The sequence below is a fragment of the Trichechus manatus genome, unplaced genomic scaffold (assembly GCF_000243295.1).
Source record: "Trichechus manatus latirostris isolate Lorelei unplaced genomic scaffold, TriManLat1.0 scaffold00041, whole genome shotgun sequence".
NCBI classification, from domain to species: domain Eukaryota; kingdom Metazoa; phylum Chordata; class Mammalia; order Sirenia; family Trichechidae; genus Trichechus; species Trichechus manatus.
The window spans coordinates 18725108-18742847 of NW_004443977.1; the positions used below are offsets into that span (position 1 = coordinate 18725108).

General features: G+C 39.5%; 1 pseudogene; it reads left to right on the forward strand.

The window, feature by feature from the left end:
* Window positions 1–297: 297 nt before the first annotated feature.
* LOC101348089 (putative serine protease K12H4.7) overlaps window positions 298–17740 on the forward strand; it is a 117375-nt pseudogene continuing 99932 nt past the window's right edge.

A 17740-nucleotide genomic window follows, 5' to 3' on the forward strand; every position in this document is an offset into this window, starting at 1 on the left:
TGGAAACAATTAAATCACTGACAGTTTAACCCTTCAAAAAATGGGCTCCTCTCTGAGTCAGAACAATAATTTGATAGCTGTCCTTCACTGCTGTGTATGGAGAAAGGTCACCATATGAGTGGTGGCAGGCATTTGAAGCTCCTTCACAGTGATGCCGAGAGAAAATGACATAACTAAAATGAGACAAATGCTAGCAATAATCGCTAGTTCTTGCATTTATGTTACACTGTCACCCAGATGGCACTAATTAAAATTTCTTGTTGTACCTGGTATAAATACTCAATATGTTTTCAAAATATGTATTTTTACTTTATGGTGAAGCTGATGTTAAGCAGCATGCTTTCTGCTTTAATCGTTGTCACAGACTGTGTTTATGCTCTGTTTGTAGAGATCTGAGCACTGCCAGCCTCCGCTACCTCAACAGCAGGCAAGCCTTGGCTGACATTGTCAACTTCCGAACTGAAATAGCAAAGCAAATGGGGCTCACCAAAAATAAATGGGTTGCATTTGGTGGCTCTTATGCTGGCTCCCTTGCAGTGTGGTCGAGAGTAAAACACCCCAACCTGTTTGCTGCAGCAGTGGGCAGTAGTGCACCGATTCAAGCAACAGTGAATTTTTATGGTGAGTCTATCTATATGTGGGAGTCCCTGGGTAGTTCAAATGGTTGACACTCTTGGCTGATAACCAAAAGGTTGGAGATTCAAGTCCACCCAGAGGCAACTTGGAAGAAAGTTCTGGTGATCAATTTCTGAAAAAATTAGCCATTGAGAAGGGGTCGCCATGAGTTGCAATCGACTTGACAGCAACCAGTTAGAGTTTTATGGTATGTATATGCATATATATCTATATATATATTACATATATGTATATAAAAACCCAAAACGAAACCATTGCCATCGAGTAGATTCTGACTTATAATGACCCCATAAGACAGTGTAGAACTGTCCCATAGAGTTTCCAAGGAAAGACTGTTGGATTCAAACTGCCGACTTTTTAGTACCACTGTGCCACCATTATATACACATAATGACAAAAGTATCTGTAAGTCAGTGATAACCTTAACGAGCGCGGCCTAGTAACAAGGGTCACTCGACTTGAGTCTGTTTTCTTCCCCATATGATGGGGTTTCAGGAGCTACCCACTGTTGATAGTTGGTATTCATGTTTGCAAATATATGATTGGTGATGGCTTCTTAATGAGTGGAAATGCTGCGATAAGTCTTAACTGTTGATTTGATAGTGAAAGAATCATGATTTAGCTATTTCTACAGAACTAAGGCCAAGTTCTTATTTTGGAAGGACAAAAATTTTCTATTTTGAAGTTGCCTTTCAATTTTCCTTCCTGCTACCTAATTTTATGACACACCATTTATAAATAATGACCTTAGGATTTTTCCAGGTGGATAAATAGTCTTGATTGGCATTTTGGTCCTCTGTATACATGTTCCCATTAAGATGAATAAAGCATAAAACTTCTACTTAGTTAAGTTTTTCTTGCAAAAACACCAAAAATTCCTTTAATATTTGAACTTTCGAAGGTAAGAAAACATTCAGTCATCATTCCAGTTCAGGTTTCTGTAGCCTTGATAGAATCTTATCTGGTCCAATAAATCTGAAAACTATAAAACTGAAACATTTCTCTCCCTACCTTTTTAAAAGAGTAAAACCATGTTCCAGTTCATAAATAAATCAGGATTTGCAGGAAATGGTTATAAGTCTCTGTTTACTAAGGACTTTTCTTGGCATTCCTGCAAAATCCTTTAATTTTGCAGTTTCTTCACTTTGTCACATTATAAAACAGAGGTAATTGCAAACTTGAAAGAATTATATTCTATAAATGGTTACATTGCAAACTTGAATTATATTCTATAAATAGTTACAATTAAACCATACTGAATGCACTTTTTTCGTTTTCATATTCTTAGAGTACTTTGAAGCAGTTCATAGAATTCTGACCACTCATAACAGCGAATGTGCAAAAACAGTAAAAGAGGCTATAGATAAAGTTGTGGAGATGCTGAAACTTCCGAAATACTACAGAAAGCTTACAAAGCATTTCATGTAAGTGTATTGGTGTGTGTGTAAGAGGATCTGTGCCTAAACATAGTCTGGTATTTATTTGAATTTACACCATTACTGTCATTTCCTTACATTAAGGCTACTTACCTGGGAAGAAAGTGAGATTTTGAACAGTTCGGTTCCGTTTGGATATTGTTTATATTAGCAATTTCTAGATCATATAAGAGTGGTGGCTAGGCCTGGGTGGATGTTTTTAAATCTTATGGGAGTGCAGATCAAAGGGCAGGAAAGAGTGGGTACCACCATTGGGGTCAGTAAGCAGTTAAGTGGCACCCTGAAATATTTGCACATGGAGGAGAGGGAGGAACCAAAGAGGAGTGGTGGCCTTGAGGACAAGCCTTGCCATTTCCATGAACCAAAGAACGGTGAGGTTTTCTTTAGGGTTTGAACTACTAAAGCATAGTGTGGTATTGGAGCATTTTAGGAACTGAGCAAAAGTGTTCTTATGTTTAAATTTTTTTCCCCTTGTTGAATTAGGAGGTCTTTTGTTGTTTAAGATCAGGACTAGAGATATCCATGGTAGTGGTGGAAGATCTTTTTTGAGTTATTTAAACTTAAAAAAAAAAGTTAGGGTCCAACAATCATGTTAAAATATGTTTTTGTGGATTCATAGAATAGTCACGATGCTAGGAATAATACACTTAGAGTAAGCAACATGACCCATAGATATGTGGTGTTTTTTAATATACAGATTACTGGGTCTCCCCCTGTTGTTGTTGTTAGGTGCTGTTGAATCAGTTCTGACACATAGTCACCCTATGTATAACGGAATGAAATGTTACCCGATCCTGCACCATCCTTACAATCATTGCTCTGATTGAGCCCATTGTTGCAGCCACTGTGTCAATCCTTCTCATTGAGGGTCTTCCTTTTTTTTCACTGACTCAGCTAACCAAAAGGTCAGCAGTTCGAATCCACAGGCTGCTCCTTGGAAACACTATTGGACAGTTCTACTCTGTCCTAAGAGGTTGCTATGAGTTAGAATCGACTCTACGGCAATGGGTTTTTTTTTTTTTAACCAGCCATAATGTCCTTCTACAGAGTTTGGTCCCTCCTGCCGACATGTAAAAACTAAGCAAGATGAAGTCTCATCATCCTCACTTCTAAGGAACATTCTTGCTGTATTTCTCTCCATAGACCTACTGAATCAGAATCCACAGGGGAACAGGATTGGGAATCTGTATTCTTCCTCTGGTTGAATACAGAAAATACTCATGAGACTGTGTATCTTTTTAGCGCAAGTTGATATAAAGCTTGAAAATTTCAGTAGAGCTTTTCTCTACACTGCATCTCATTTCTGCCTCTGGGTTTGTTCACATGTTGTTCCCCATTCTGGAACCTCCTTTCCTTTCATCTTGCACAAATCCTATCCATCAGTTAAAACCTTGATCAAGTCCTACCTCCTGACTAAAGTAATAGTTGACAACTCTGTGCCCAGCACTGTGCTAATAAGCCGTCCTCACAATAACCCTCTGAGTGAGCTAATGTTCTTTCTCATCCTGTTATAAAGCCAAGGACATGGAGGCTTGGAGAAGTGAGGTTTTTGTTGTTGTTAGCTGCTGTTAGGAGCCCTCGACTCCTGGCAACCCTAGGCACAATGGAACACAAACCTGCCTGTTCCTGTGCCATCCCCTTGATCGTTTGTAGATTGTACCTTTGTGATCTGTGGGATTTTCATTGGCTGATATTTGTAAGTAGGTCACCAAGCCTTTCATCCTAGTGTGTCTTAGTTTGGAAGCTCCACTGAAATCTGTACAGCATCATAACAACACACTAGCCTCCACTGACAGATAGGTGGTGGCTGCACATGAGGTGCATAGGCCTGGAAATGAACCCGGGTTTCCTGCCTGGAAGGTGAGAATTGTACCACTGAACCAGTGATGCCTGTTGAGGGGTGAGGTAGCTAGTTTAAACATCACTCTGCAAGAAAGTGATAAATGTGAGATCTGAACACACTCTGTCTCACCAGGGACCTGTGTCATGCTCTATACCTGCCTTAACTCACTGCACTGTCCAGCTCCCAGAATCTCCCTCTTCTCTCAATCCACTGGAACCCGCAGTCTGTACCCCCCAGTGAGCACTGATTTATGGGCTTTGCTATTCTTTTCCAGTCAGAACTCAAACCTAGCAAAGACAGGGACCATTTTCTATAGGGCCACACTCTATGCTCAACCTCTATTTGTCAATTGATTAGATATGGAGAAAACATGTGAATTGTGAAAATGCCCAAGATTGTTTGCGTGTGTAACTATAGAATATCTAGCAGCAAAATAAAATATCAAATTCAACCTTTTTTAGAAACACATTTTTTTTCTATGTGAATTTAGGGGTGGGGAGATGATGGAATGGTGGAAATCTCAACTGAAAGAGACCCATTTCCCAATGTTCATATTCAGGTTCTTGGAGATTTTGGCCCATGCCACTAAGGCCATTATATAATCTATAGGATTGTGCTGAACTAGAAATATGAAAAATGTACTCTTAGAAAATCCTTTTTGACCCAAATCAATTCCGTATGGCAGAATACTAACATCTCCCTTGTAGACAGTAGATACACCCTGAAGTGGCATACAAGAAATCTTTTAACAGAGCATTAGGTCAATGGATTTGCTGATGCAGTCACAATTTTGAGTTAGGTCATTTTATAAAATGGATGAAATAAATTGCATTTTCCTCTTGTCTTAGAAAAATGATTTTTTTCATTTATCTGTACTTAACTATATTTCCTTTAGAGTAATATTAGCTTCGCCATTATTAACTAAAGTTAAATTTAAAGAAATATTTTTAGATGGCTCCTGACCTAAAGTGAATTCTAGCTGAGGACAGTTAAATTTTCCTAAATGGAAATTAAATACATTGGCCAGAGGAAATGTGTGCAATGTATTGTTGGGACATTTCTGCTAATGGTAAGATATAATCATCTTAATTGTTCTCTTTTCTCTCTTCCCATTTAAGTGCTTTTCGTATTTGTTCTAGTTTGTCTTAGCACACACATAGAATCAGAAAATAACTGTAATGTATATTACCAGCCCCTCACCCCAAAACATCTCGTATTTAAAGTCACTGAGGAAATGTTTTCTATTTACATTGACCTTTTGAGTTTCTCCTGAGTTGGAAAGGCTAGGATACTTAAATAACTTCTTTTTATTGTATTTTTAAAAACTGAGAACTTGTGAGTTTCTTGGAATTTTTACAATGAATTAAATTGACAGTCTCTCTTCTCCCAAGTGTATAAATAGATTGTTAGCTAAAGTGGGATTCAAATACTATTAATTTAATTGTAAACTAATGATAGTAAACACATAGAAAAGACACAAATACAGATTTCTTAAATTCTTACAGAATTTGTTTAGAGGTAATAAGAATCTGTAGATTATTCAAAGCAATGACTCCAAGTAATAATTTAGGAAACTTTTCTGGTCTATTATACATGGGATATATTTACTTAGATACAATTAATTTTACAAAATTTTGTTTAGAAATGCAGTTTTATTTCCAGAAAGCCCCATCACTCTAGTGTTGTCTTTTCAAACTGTTGTCAACATCTAATACGAGATGATCTCTTTTCAGGGCCCCATAATAGAAATTTAAGCTCAAGTATTGGCTCCAGTCCTTACTTGTTTCTGCCCTGATTTATTATTAGCAATTGTCCTTATTCTTTGAGTGCCTGTTATCTACAGAGCAAAGTGCGTGGCTCAGGAGAGAGACTCCAAAATATTTTGGAATGATGAATTCACAGAGAATTACTAGAAGGGCTTCCATTTTAATCCTATATATATTCAATTCAGTATATTACATGATAAAATTATCTATGTATCGTTCGGCACACAGTGTGTATTTGAGCAGTCCCCCTAGCAGGCGACACTCATACTCTCATGATACTGTCATTATTTGGAACTCTTTTTAGATCTTATTAGCAATTTCCCTGAAGTCAGTTTGAGCGGAGGAGAGCCAAACACACTGCTTCATGTTTCTGATTAAAGTGGAATTCTGCAGATTGAGTACCCACTTTATTCACCCGACTTGGTGAATTGGAGCTAATTGACTTTTTTTTTTTTAATATAGGTAACATAACGTTTGCTGATTCATTAAGTGACTTTTCGCCATTAAGGGTATTCAAAAGAGTGAGTCAATGTATCTAAAGGCAATTAAATTTTTTTAAAAAAACTGTGTTTTAGTTGAAAATTTACAGCACAAATAAGTTTCTCATCCAAAAATTTATACACAAATTGTTTTGTCACATTGGTTACAGTCCCTACAATTTGTCAGCACTCTCCCTCTTTCCCTTTACACCATGGATTTCCCTTGTGCTTTTGTCCAGGTTTCCTCTTCCTTCCTGCTTTCTCCTCTTTGGTTTTAGGCGAGTGTTGTCCATTTGGTCTCCTATACTTAATTGAACTAAGAAGCACTTTCCTCACGTGTGTTATTGTTTCTTTTATGCTGTTGTTGTTAGGTGCTGTCGAGTCGGTTCTGACTCATAGCAACCTTATGTACAACAGAACCAAACGCTGCCCAGTCCTGCACCATCCTCACAATTGTTTCTATGTTTGAGCCCATTGTTACAGTCACTGTGTCAGTCCATCTCGTTGAGGGTCTTCCTCTTTTTCACTGACCCTCCACTCAACCAAGCATGATGTCCTTCTCCAGAGACTGGTCCCTCCTGAAAACATATCCAAAGTATGTGAGATGAAGTTTTACCATCTTTGCTTCTAAGGAGCATTCTGGCTATACTGCTTCCAAGACAGATCTGTTCATTCTTTTGGAAGTCCATGACAAATTCAATATTCTTCATCTACACCATAATTCAAAGGTATCAATCCTTCTTCTGTCATCTTTATTCATTGTCCAGCTTTCACATGCATATGAGGCAATTGAAAACACCATGGCTTGGGTCAGGTGTACCGTATTCCTTGAAGAGACATCTTTGCTTTTTAACACTTTAAAGAGGTCTTTTGCAGCAGATTTGCCCAATGCAATGCATCATTTGATTTCTTGACTGTTGCTTCCATGGTCATTGATTGTGGATCCAAGTAAAATGAAATTCTTGACAACTTCAATCTTTTCTCCCTTTATCATGGTATTGTTTATTGATCCAGTTGTGAGGATTCTTGTTTTCTTTATGTTAAAGTGTAATCCATACTGAAGGCTGTAGTCTTTGATCTTCATCAGTAAGTGCTTCAAGTTCTCTTCACTTTCAGCAAGCAAGGTTGTGTCATCTGCATATCACAGGTTGTTAATGAGTCTTCCAACAACCCTGATGCAATGTTCTTCTTCATATAGTCCAGCTTCTCCGATTGTTTTCTCATCATACAGATTGAATAAATATGGTGAAAGTATACAACCCTGACGCACACCTTTTCTGATTTTAAACCATTCAGTATCCCCTTCTTCTGTTCAAATGACTGGGTCTTGGTCTCTGTGCAGGTTCTGCATGAGAACAATTAAGTGTTCTGTAATTTCCGTTCTTCGTAATGTTATCCATAATTTATTATGATCCACACAGTCAGATGCCTTTGCATAGTCAATAAAACACAGGTAAACATCTTTCTGATATTCTCTGCTTTTAGCCCAGATCCAACTGACATTAGCAATGATATCCCTCGTTCCATGTCCTCTTCTGAATCTGGCTTGAAGTTCTCACAGTTCCTTGTCGATGAAGTGCTGCAACACCTTTTTAATGATCTTAAGCACAATTTTACTAGTGTGTGATATTAAATATATTGTTCAATAATTCCTGCATTCCGTTGGATCATCTTTCTTTGGAATGGACACAAATATGAATTACTACCAGTCGATTGGCCAGGTAGCTGTCTTCTAAATTTCTTGGCACAGACGAGTGAACACTTCCTGCCCTTTGTTTTTAGGCTCGTCTAATCTTTGGCTGAAAGGTGGAATTCGAGAATGGCTTCTGTTCTGAGTCAGCAAGGTGTCTGGGGGTCACACTGTCACGGGTTCCTCCAGTCTCTATTAGACCAGTAAGTTTAGTCTTTCTTTCTTTTTTTTTTTGTAGTTAATTATAATTTTGTTCTACTTTTTTCTCTCACTCTGTCCGGAACCCTCTATTGTGATCCCTGTCAGAGGGGTTGGTGGTGGTAGCTGGGCACCATCTAGTTCTTCTGGGCTCAGGCTTGTGGAGGCTGTGGTTCATGTGGTCCTTTCATCCTTTATGCTGATATTTTTTCTTGCATCTTTGATTTTCTTCATTCCTCTTTTCTCTAAATGTGATGGGACCAATAGATGTATTTTAGATGGCTACTCAAAAGCTTATAACACTCCAGATGGTGCTTACTAAAGCAGAATGTAGAACATTTTCTTTATGAACTATGTTATGCTAATTGACCTAGATCTCCCTGGAGACCATGGTCCCCAGCCCTCAGCCCTAGTAACTGAGTCCCTCAAGGTGTCTGGATGTGTCTAGGAAACTTCTATGACATTGCCTTTGTCATGTTGTGCTGACTTCCCCTGTCTTGTGTTGTGTCTTTCCTTTTACCAAAGTTAAAAGTTGTCTACTATTTGGTTAGTGGTTTCCCCTCCCCAAATCTCCCTTCCTTTGTAACCATCAAAGATGTTTTTTTCAGTGTGTAAACCTTTTCTTGAATTTTTATAATAGTAATCTCAAACAGTATTTGTCCTTTTGTGATTGACTTATTTCACCCAGCATAATGCCTTCCAGATTCATCTATATTGTGAGATGTTTGGTGGATTCATCATTGTTCTTTTTCATTGCATAGTATCCCATTGTGTGTATGTACCATAATTTGTTATCCATTCATTTGTTGATGGGCACTTAGATTGTTTCTATCTTTTTGCTGTTGTGAATAATGCTGCAATGAACACTGGTGTGCATATGTCTATTTGTGTGACAACTCTTATTTCTCTAGGATATATTACTAGGAGTGGGATTGATTGATCATATAGTATTTCTATTTCTAGCTTTTAAAAACGTACCATATCCTTTTCCATAGTTGTTGTACCATTTTACGTTCCCACTATCAGCGTATAAGTGTTCCAATCTCCCCACAACCTCACCAACATTTGTTATTTTCTTTTTTTAAAAAAAAAATCAGTGCCAGTATTGTCAGGGTGAAATGGTATCTCACCATGTCTTTCTTTAATGGTTAATGATTGTGACCATTTCCTCATGTGTCTGTTAGCCATCTGAATGTCTTCTTTGGTGAAGTGTCTTTTCATATCCTTTGCCCAGTTTTTAATTGAATTATTTGTCTTAGTGTTAATGAGTTGTTGAAGTATTCTATAGATTTTAGAGATTAGACCCATGTCAGATAGGTCTTAGCAAAAAGATTTTTCCCAGTCTGTAAGTTCTCTTTTTACTCTTTTTGTGAAGTCTTTTGATAAGCATGTTTAATTTTTAGGAGCTCACAGTTATCTAGTTTATCTGCTGGTGTTTGTCCATTGTTAGTTACTGTTTGTATTGAATTTATGTCAAGTATTAGGACTCCTGGCATTATTCCTATTTTTCTTCCATGCTTTTTATCATTTTTGGTTTTGTTTTTTGGTCTTTGATCCATTTTGAGTTAGTTTTTGTCTCTGGTGTGCGGTATGGGTTCTGTTTCTTTCTTTTTTACAGATGAACATCCAGTTTTGTCAGTACCATTTGTTAAAAAGATTGTCTTTTCCCCATTTAATGGACTTTGGTCCTTTGTCAAAGATCAGCTGCCCATAGTTCGATGGATTTACATCTAGGTTCTCAGTTCTGTTCCATTGGTCTATGTGTCTGTCGTTGTACCAGTACCAGGCTGTTTTGACTACCATAATTATATAGTAGGTTCTAAGATCAGGTAGTGTGAGGCCTCCTACTTTGTTCTTTTTCTTCAATAATGCTGTTTATCGGGGACCTCTTTCCTTTCCATATAAAGTCGGTGATTAGTTTTTCCATCTCATTAAATAATGCTGTTGGTATTTGGATTGGGATTGTGTTATATCTGTAGATCGCTTTGGGAAGGATTGACATTTTCACAATGTTTAATCTTCCTATACGTGAGCACAGTATGCTTTTCCATTTATGCAGGTCTCTTTGGTTTCTTACAACAGTGTTTTGTAGTTTTCTTTGTATAGTTCTTTTACGTCCCTGGTTAGTTTATTCCTAAGTATTTTACCTTTTTAGGGTTTATTATAAATGGTATTGTTTTCCTGATTTCCTTTAAGAAGTTCTCTTTTTTGGTGTATAGGAATCCAACTGATTTTTGTATGTTGATCTTATATCTTGCTACTCTGCTGTGTCTTTCTATTCATTCCAGTAGTTTTCTTGTGGAATCTTTGTTTTTTTTTAGGATCATATCATCTGTGAATAGAGATAGTTTTACTTCTTCTTTATCAATTTGGATGCCCTTTATTTATTTTTCTTGCCTTATTGCTCTAGCTAGGGCTTCCAGCAGAATGTTAAATAGGAGCGGTGATAAAGGGCATGCTTACCTTGTTTCCATTCTCAAGAGGAATACTTTCAGCCTCTCTCCATTAAGAATGATGTTGGTTGTTAGTTTTGTATGTTATTGTTGTTGTTGTGTGCCCTCGAGTTGATTCTGACTAATAGCGACCCTATAGGACAGAGTAGAACTGCCCCACAGGGTTTCCAAGGAACAACTGGTGGATTTGAACTGCTGACCTTCTGGTTAGCAGCCTCAGCTCTTAACCCCTGCCCTTTGTTCAGCTGAAGAATTTCCCTTATAGTCCTATTTTATTGAGAGTTTTTATCAGGAATGGGTGTTGGACTTTATCAAATGCCTTTTCTGTGTTGATTATCATGTGATTCTTTTCTTTTCTAGTATGTGGTGGATTATGTTGATAGATTTTCTAATATTCAACCATCCTTGCATACCTGGTATGAATCCCACTTGGTTGTGGTGTATTATTCTTTTGATATGATGCTGAATTCTATTGCCAAACATTTTGTTGAGAATTTTTGCATCTATATTCATGAGAGATATTGGTGTGTGTCAGGGTTGCATCCTTTCACCATACTTATTCATTCTGTATGCTGAGCAAATAATCCAAGTGGCTGGACTATATGAAGAAGAATGTGGCATTAGGATTGGTAGAAGACTCATTAACAACCTGAGATATGTAGCTGACACAACCTAGCTTGCAGAAAGTGAGGAAGACATGAAGCACTTACTGATGAAGATCAAAGACGATAGCCTTCAGTATGGATTACATCTCAACATAAAGAAAACAAAAGTCCTCAAAAGTGGATCAGTAAGGAACATCATGATAAATAGAGAAAATACTGAACTTGCCAAGGATTTCATTTTACTTGGATCCACAATCAATGCTGTGGAAGCAGCTGTCAGGAAATCAAACGACGTATTGCATTGGGCAAATCTGCTGCAAAAGAACTCTTTAAAGGGTTAAAAAGCAATGCTGTTACTTTGAGGACTAATGTGTGGCTGACCCAAACCATGATGTTTTCAATCACCTCATATGCATGTGAAAGCTGGATAATGAATAAGGAAGACTGAAGAAGAATTGAAGACTTTCAATTATGGCATTGTTGAAGAATATTGAATATACTGTGGATTGCCAGAAAAATGAACAAGTCTGTCTTGGAAGAAGTACAACCAGCATGCTCCTTAGAAGCAAAGATGGTAAGATTTTGTCTCACATACTTTGGATATGTTATCAGGGAGGACCAGTGCCTGGAGAAGAACATCATGCTTGGTAAAGTAGAGGGTCAGCGAAAAAGAGGAAGACCCTCAAGGAGATAGATTGATCCAGTGGCTGCAACAATGGGCTCAAGCATAACAATGATTGTGAGGATGGTGCAGGACTGGGCAGTGTTTCCTTCTGTTGTACATAGGGTCAACAGGAGTTGTAACTGCCTTGATGGCAACTAACAACAACATTGGCTAGAATTTTGTTGAGAATTTTTGCATCTGTATTCATGAGAGATAAAAACCAAAACCAAATCTTTTGCTGTCAGGTTGATTCTGACTCATAGTGATCCAATACTGGTCTCTTATTTTCTTTTTTTGTGGTGTCTTTGCCTGGTTTTGGTATCAGGGTCATGCTGGCTTCATAGAATGGTTTCAGGAGTATTTCTTCCTTTTCTATGCTTTGAAAAAGTTTGAGTAGTACTGGTGTGAGCTCTTCTCTGAATGTTTGGTAGAATTCTCCAGTGAAGCTGTCTAGGCCAGGGCTTTTGTTTGTTGGGAGTTTTTCCTCAAAGTGGTGTCCATGTCTATTTCTTCTAGCTCACTGATTTTATCTTCCATTGTTTCAAAATTGCTTCTAAAACCTTCTATAAAGTTGTCATTTTCTGTACCTTTTTTTGCTTATGTTTTGGATTTCTAGTTGCTGTTTTTACGTGATTTCTAATTATTTATTTTGACTTTTTTCTTGTATAGTTTTCCTGAATTATTCTATTGCTTTGTGTGTGCTTCTTTTGATTTGGGCTGTTTGTGTTGATTGAGATTATCATGTGATTCTTTTCTTTTCTAGTATGCAGTGGATTTTGTCTGTGTTTTCTATAATTTTGTCTATTTTCCCCCTGGTTTTATCTGTGTTTTCCTTGATCTCTTTCCTAATCTCTTGGAGAGCCCTAAATATTAGTCTTTTGAATTCCATATCAGGTAATTCCACTGCCTTTTCTTTTGCAGGAAGATTATCTGATTATTTTGGTCACTTGCTGTAGCATCTTGTCCTGCTTTTTACATGTTTTGATATTGTCTGTTTCTCTGATACATTAAGGTATTATTTTCTATATTTATGGATTGTGTGTTCATTTGTTTTGTCCTGCTTCTTCGTTTTGTTTTGATATGTCAGGGCAGGTGGGCCAGGTGTTCTTTGCTGCTTGCTTGTCTGTGGGCACAATAACTCTCACTACCTTGTCCAGGTGGGCAGGGAAGAAGCAGGCAGGGTGAGCTCCCTTCAGTGTACACTGATTTGGTGAGGTGGCTGAGGGCAGACTAGGTTGGCACTATCTGCTTCTTGATGTTGGTCCAGTGGTGTGGGAGCATTCACAGCCCCTTGCCAGATTGGTGGGGTGTCACATGCAGAGTGGTTCGGACTCACTTCCTTATATTCAGCAGCTGGTTAAGTGGTGGGAAAAGAGGGTCAGTGCAGGCCTGGTGTGGTGGTGGGCCTGAGCTGAGGATGCTGTAACCACAGTGGCATGGCAAGGGCCGGCAGGAATGTGGGAGGTGGCATACAGGGCTAGGTGGGAATAACAAAGGAAAGAAAAGAGAAAGTGAAAAAAAGGGTAGGCAGCAGGTGGGGGTGTGAGGGATCTGGGGGTTGGTTAGAAAGAGGAGGAGGTGGCATAGAGGGATAGGTGGGACATAGAAAGTGGTGGGCTGGTGACTCTCTAGCCATGGTGGATCAGCATGCCCCAGTGGAAAGGGGTAGAGGTGGCATATGGGGCTAGGTGGGAGGGAGAAAGTAAAGGAAGAAAGTGGGAAAAGTGAAAAAAAAAAAAAAAAGAAAAAAAATGGTGCAGTGGGAGCTGGCAAGTGGCAGTGGGTGGGACCTGGGGTGGTGGCGGGCCAGTAGCTCTCTACCTTCGGTGGTGTGGTGAGTCTCAGCAGGAAGGAGTAGTGGTGTTGCATGGGGCTAAGTGGGAGGGAGAAAGAAAAGGAAGAAAGGGGAAAAAATTGGCCCAGTGGGAGCCAGTGGGTGGGGGCGGAGTCACCCAAGCTGGCGGTGAGCTGGTGTTTCTCTAGCCAAGGAGGCTCAGCATGACCTGGAAGGAAGGGGTAGAGGTAGGGTATGGGGATAGGTGGAAGGGAGAAAGGAGAGGAGGAAAAGGAAAAAAAAATGGTGAAGCATGAGCTGGCAGTTGGGGTGAGGGGGACCAGGACTGGTGGTGAGCCAGTAGCTCTCTGCCCACGGTGGTGAGACGTCACCCAGCAGGAAGGGATACAAATGGTGTACGAGGCTAGGTGGGAGGGAGAAAGAAAAAGAAGAAAGGGAAAAAATGGTAGGAGTAGCAGTGGAAGTGGTTAGGACTCAGTCATGGCTGGCCAGTGGCTCTGTAGCTGAGCAGCCCTATGTGGCCTATTGGGAAGGGGTGGGGGTAGTGTATGCAGCTAGGTGGGAGGGAGAAAGAACAAGAATAAAGGGAAAAAAATGGCAGGAGTAGTGGTGGAAGTGGGTAGGACTCGGTCATGGCTGGCCAGTGGCTCTCTAGCTGAGCAGCCCTATGTGACCTATTGGGAAGGGGTGGGGGTAGCGTATGCAGCTAGGTGGGAGGGAGAAAGGAAAGGAAGAAAGGGAAAAAATGGCGTGGCAGGAGCCAGTGAGTGCGGGCGGGCCAGAATCAGGGTGATGGTGCAACGGTAGCTCTCTAGCTGAGTGGCACAGCCTGGCCCGTTGGGAAGGGGATGGAGGTGGCGTCCAGGACAGAAGGGTGAGGGATTGGAAAGCCTGTTTCTCTGGTTACCAGGTGCTCTGTCTCCTGTTGGGAACTCCATGAAGTTGCCTTCCTGTACTTCCTGTGGGAGGTCGTTGTGTATGGGTCGTTGCTGGCTGTGCGCCAAGATGACGATGCTGTGCCAAGTTCTTTGACAGGGAACCTCCACTCCATATCTCTCCTCATTCTCTGTTTTCCTTCAGTTTCTTCTTCCTTTCAGTGTTTGATCTAGTTCTTTATCCCTTCATTTGATGTTTAGGGTTCCAGGATTGATGTTTGCATCTGTTTTACTTAGTTTTTGTGGGTCTTTGCTGCAGAGGGATGACATGATGCATTTGTCTAGGGTGCCATGTTGGCTCTGCTTCCTCTAGAGGCAATTTTACAATAGCAGATTCCAATAATACTTCATGTATGGCTGGGGCAGCATGTCTGGGTGGAGGGGATCAGCCTCCAAGGGCATTTCTTTGAAGGACACAGTGCCCCCTTGGTGTGTTTATTTTGAACCCACACACATTATTTTATCTTCATAAGTCATAAATTTTATTTAATTTCATATGATTTCCCAATCCAGATACATTTCTGTGAATAGCTTTGGGAGTGCTGCTGGATTTTTAAAAGCATAACACTGTGCCAGTATTTGGGTTCTTTGTTGTTAAACATGGACTTTAGCTTCTATCTTTCTTTTAATATCAAGTTCTCTAGATAATTATCCTACAAGTGGAGAATAATCAACACAAAAGCCCTAGTGAAATCTAAACATGGCAAAGTAGCACTTGGTAAGTGTTTGAATGATACTTTAACATGCCAAAATTAAACTTTGACAAACTAGTCTGAGGACACTTCTCTAGAATTTAATTTGTGGAAGGGCTCTTGTAGATCATCTAGTTATAACTCTGTCATTTTATAGATTTAAAAAACTGATTCCTAGAACCTTAATGACTTTCCTAAGATCACAATGTACTTTGAAGTCCTCAGAACTCCTCACACCTCAAACCTTCAACAGAATAGTTATCTCATCTAAACTGTCCTTACTGTCACTTCCCCCAGATACCCATCACTGGAAAATTTTTGCCATTGTATGCTGATGAAGAATTCTACATTTACTTTATGCATCTCCTTATATTTGATTCCTCATTGTTTACAGAAATTAATGTCACTCAAGGATCTATTTAATCTATAAAACCAAAAAAACCAACCTGTTGCCATCAAGTAGATTCTGACTTATAGCGACCTTATAGGACAGAGAAGAACTGCCTCATAGGGTTTCCAAGCAGTGGTTGATGGATTCAAACTGCCAACCTTTTGGTTAGCAGCCTGAGCTCTTAACCACTACACCACCAGTGATCCATTTAATCTATTGTTGTTGCTAGGTGCCATCGAGTTGGTTCTGACTCATAGCGACCAGTAGAACAGAATGAAACGCTGCCCGGTCCTGTGCCATCCTCACAATCGTCATGCTTGAGCCCATTGTTGCAGCCACTGTGTCAGTCCATCTCGTTGAGGGTCTTTCTCTTTTCCACTGACCCTGTACTTTACCAAGCATGATGGCGTTCTCCAGGGACTGATCCCTCTTGATTACATGTCCAAAGTATGTGAGACGCAGTCTCACCATCTTTGCTTCTAAGGAGCATTCTGGTTGTACTTCTTCCAAGACAGATTTGTACATTCTTTTGGCATTCCATGGTATATTCAATATTCTTTGCCAACACCACAATTCAAAGGCATCAGTTCTTCTTTGGTCTTCCCTATTCATCGTCCAGCTTTTGCGTGCACATGAGGCGATTGAAAACACCAGGGCTTGGGTCCAGTGCACCTTAATCTTCAAGGGGACATCTTTGCTTTTGAACACTTTAAAGAGGTCTTTTGCAGCAGATTTGTCCAATGTCTTTTGATTTCTTGACTGCTGTTTCCATGGGTGTTGATTGTGGATCCAAGTAAAATGAAATCCTTGTCAACTTCAATCTTTTCTCTATTTATCATGATGTTGCTTATTGGTCCAGTTGTGAGGATTTCTGTTTTCTTTATGTTAAGGTGTAATCCATTCTGAAGGCTGTGGTCTTTGATCTTTATCAATAAATGCTTTAAGTCCTCTTCACTTTCAGGAAGCAAAGTGGTGTCATCTGCATAACGCAGGTTGTTAATGAGTCTTCCTCCAATCCTGATACCCCATTCATCTTCATATATTCCAGCTTCTCTGATTATTTCCTCAGCATACAGATTGAATAAGTATGGTGAAAGGATCCAACGCTGACACACACCTTTCCTGATTTTAAACCATGCAGTATCCCCTTGTTCTGTTCGGATGACTGCCTCTTGATCTACAGATTTAATCTATGGGATCATACAATTCCCTGCAGTGTGTATCTTTGACTTTCCATTTCTACTACTAAAAGATAAGTCAAAGTTTTCTATTATATACTATACGGAGTAAGGGTTTTATATGTGTGCAAGGATTTTGTTTATTCAATGTCGTCTATTTAACCTAGATTAACTCCTTTTCATCCTTCATGTCTCAAAATAAGTGTTGTTTCCCTGGAGAAGTCTTTCCAGATGTCTCAGACCAAGTGCGATGTACCTGTTGGAAACCCTTATAACTCTCATCAGACTTGTAATGGATTATTAATGCCAATCTTCTTCAGTAGACTTTGCACTCCATGAGGTCAGGGACTCTATCTGTCTTAGACATCAGTATCTCTCTAACACATAGCGTGCACATGGCCAGAACTCAAGGTTGCAAGCAACAGAAATAGAACTCACCTCACCTTATGTAATAAAAAGGAATCAGTGACTCATATAACTAAGAAGTCCAGAGAGAGATGAATGGTTTTGTCATAGTTGGGCCCCTGGACTCAAATTATATCCTTTGGATGATTTCTCTTTTTGTTGCCTTTACTTTTAGATATGTTCTGCTCATGTGGTGGCCAAGATGGTACTGAATGCTCAAGGATTGTCTAATCCCTGTTACTTCCAGTCGTAGAAAGAGATTGTTTCAGCAAATATCCCAACTAGAGTTTCATTGGTTGGTTTGGGTCACAGGTTCACATGTAAGTCCACCACCATAGATCAGGAGTGTGGTATCCTGATTGCCGTAGTCAGGATGAGAAGACCCTCCAGAAAGTAAGAGTAGTGGCTAGCCCCTCCAGACCGACATGAGTTAAGGGAAGAATGAGAGTGATTTTTTTTTTTTTTAAATATTTTATTGTACTTCAGGTGAAGGCTTACAGAACAAATAGTTTCTCATGTAACAGTAGCACACATGCTGTTTTATGACATTGGTTAACAACCCCACAACATTTTA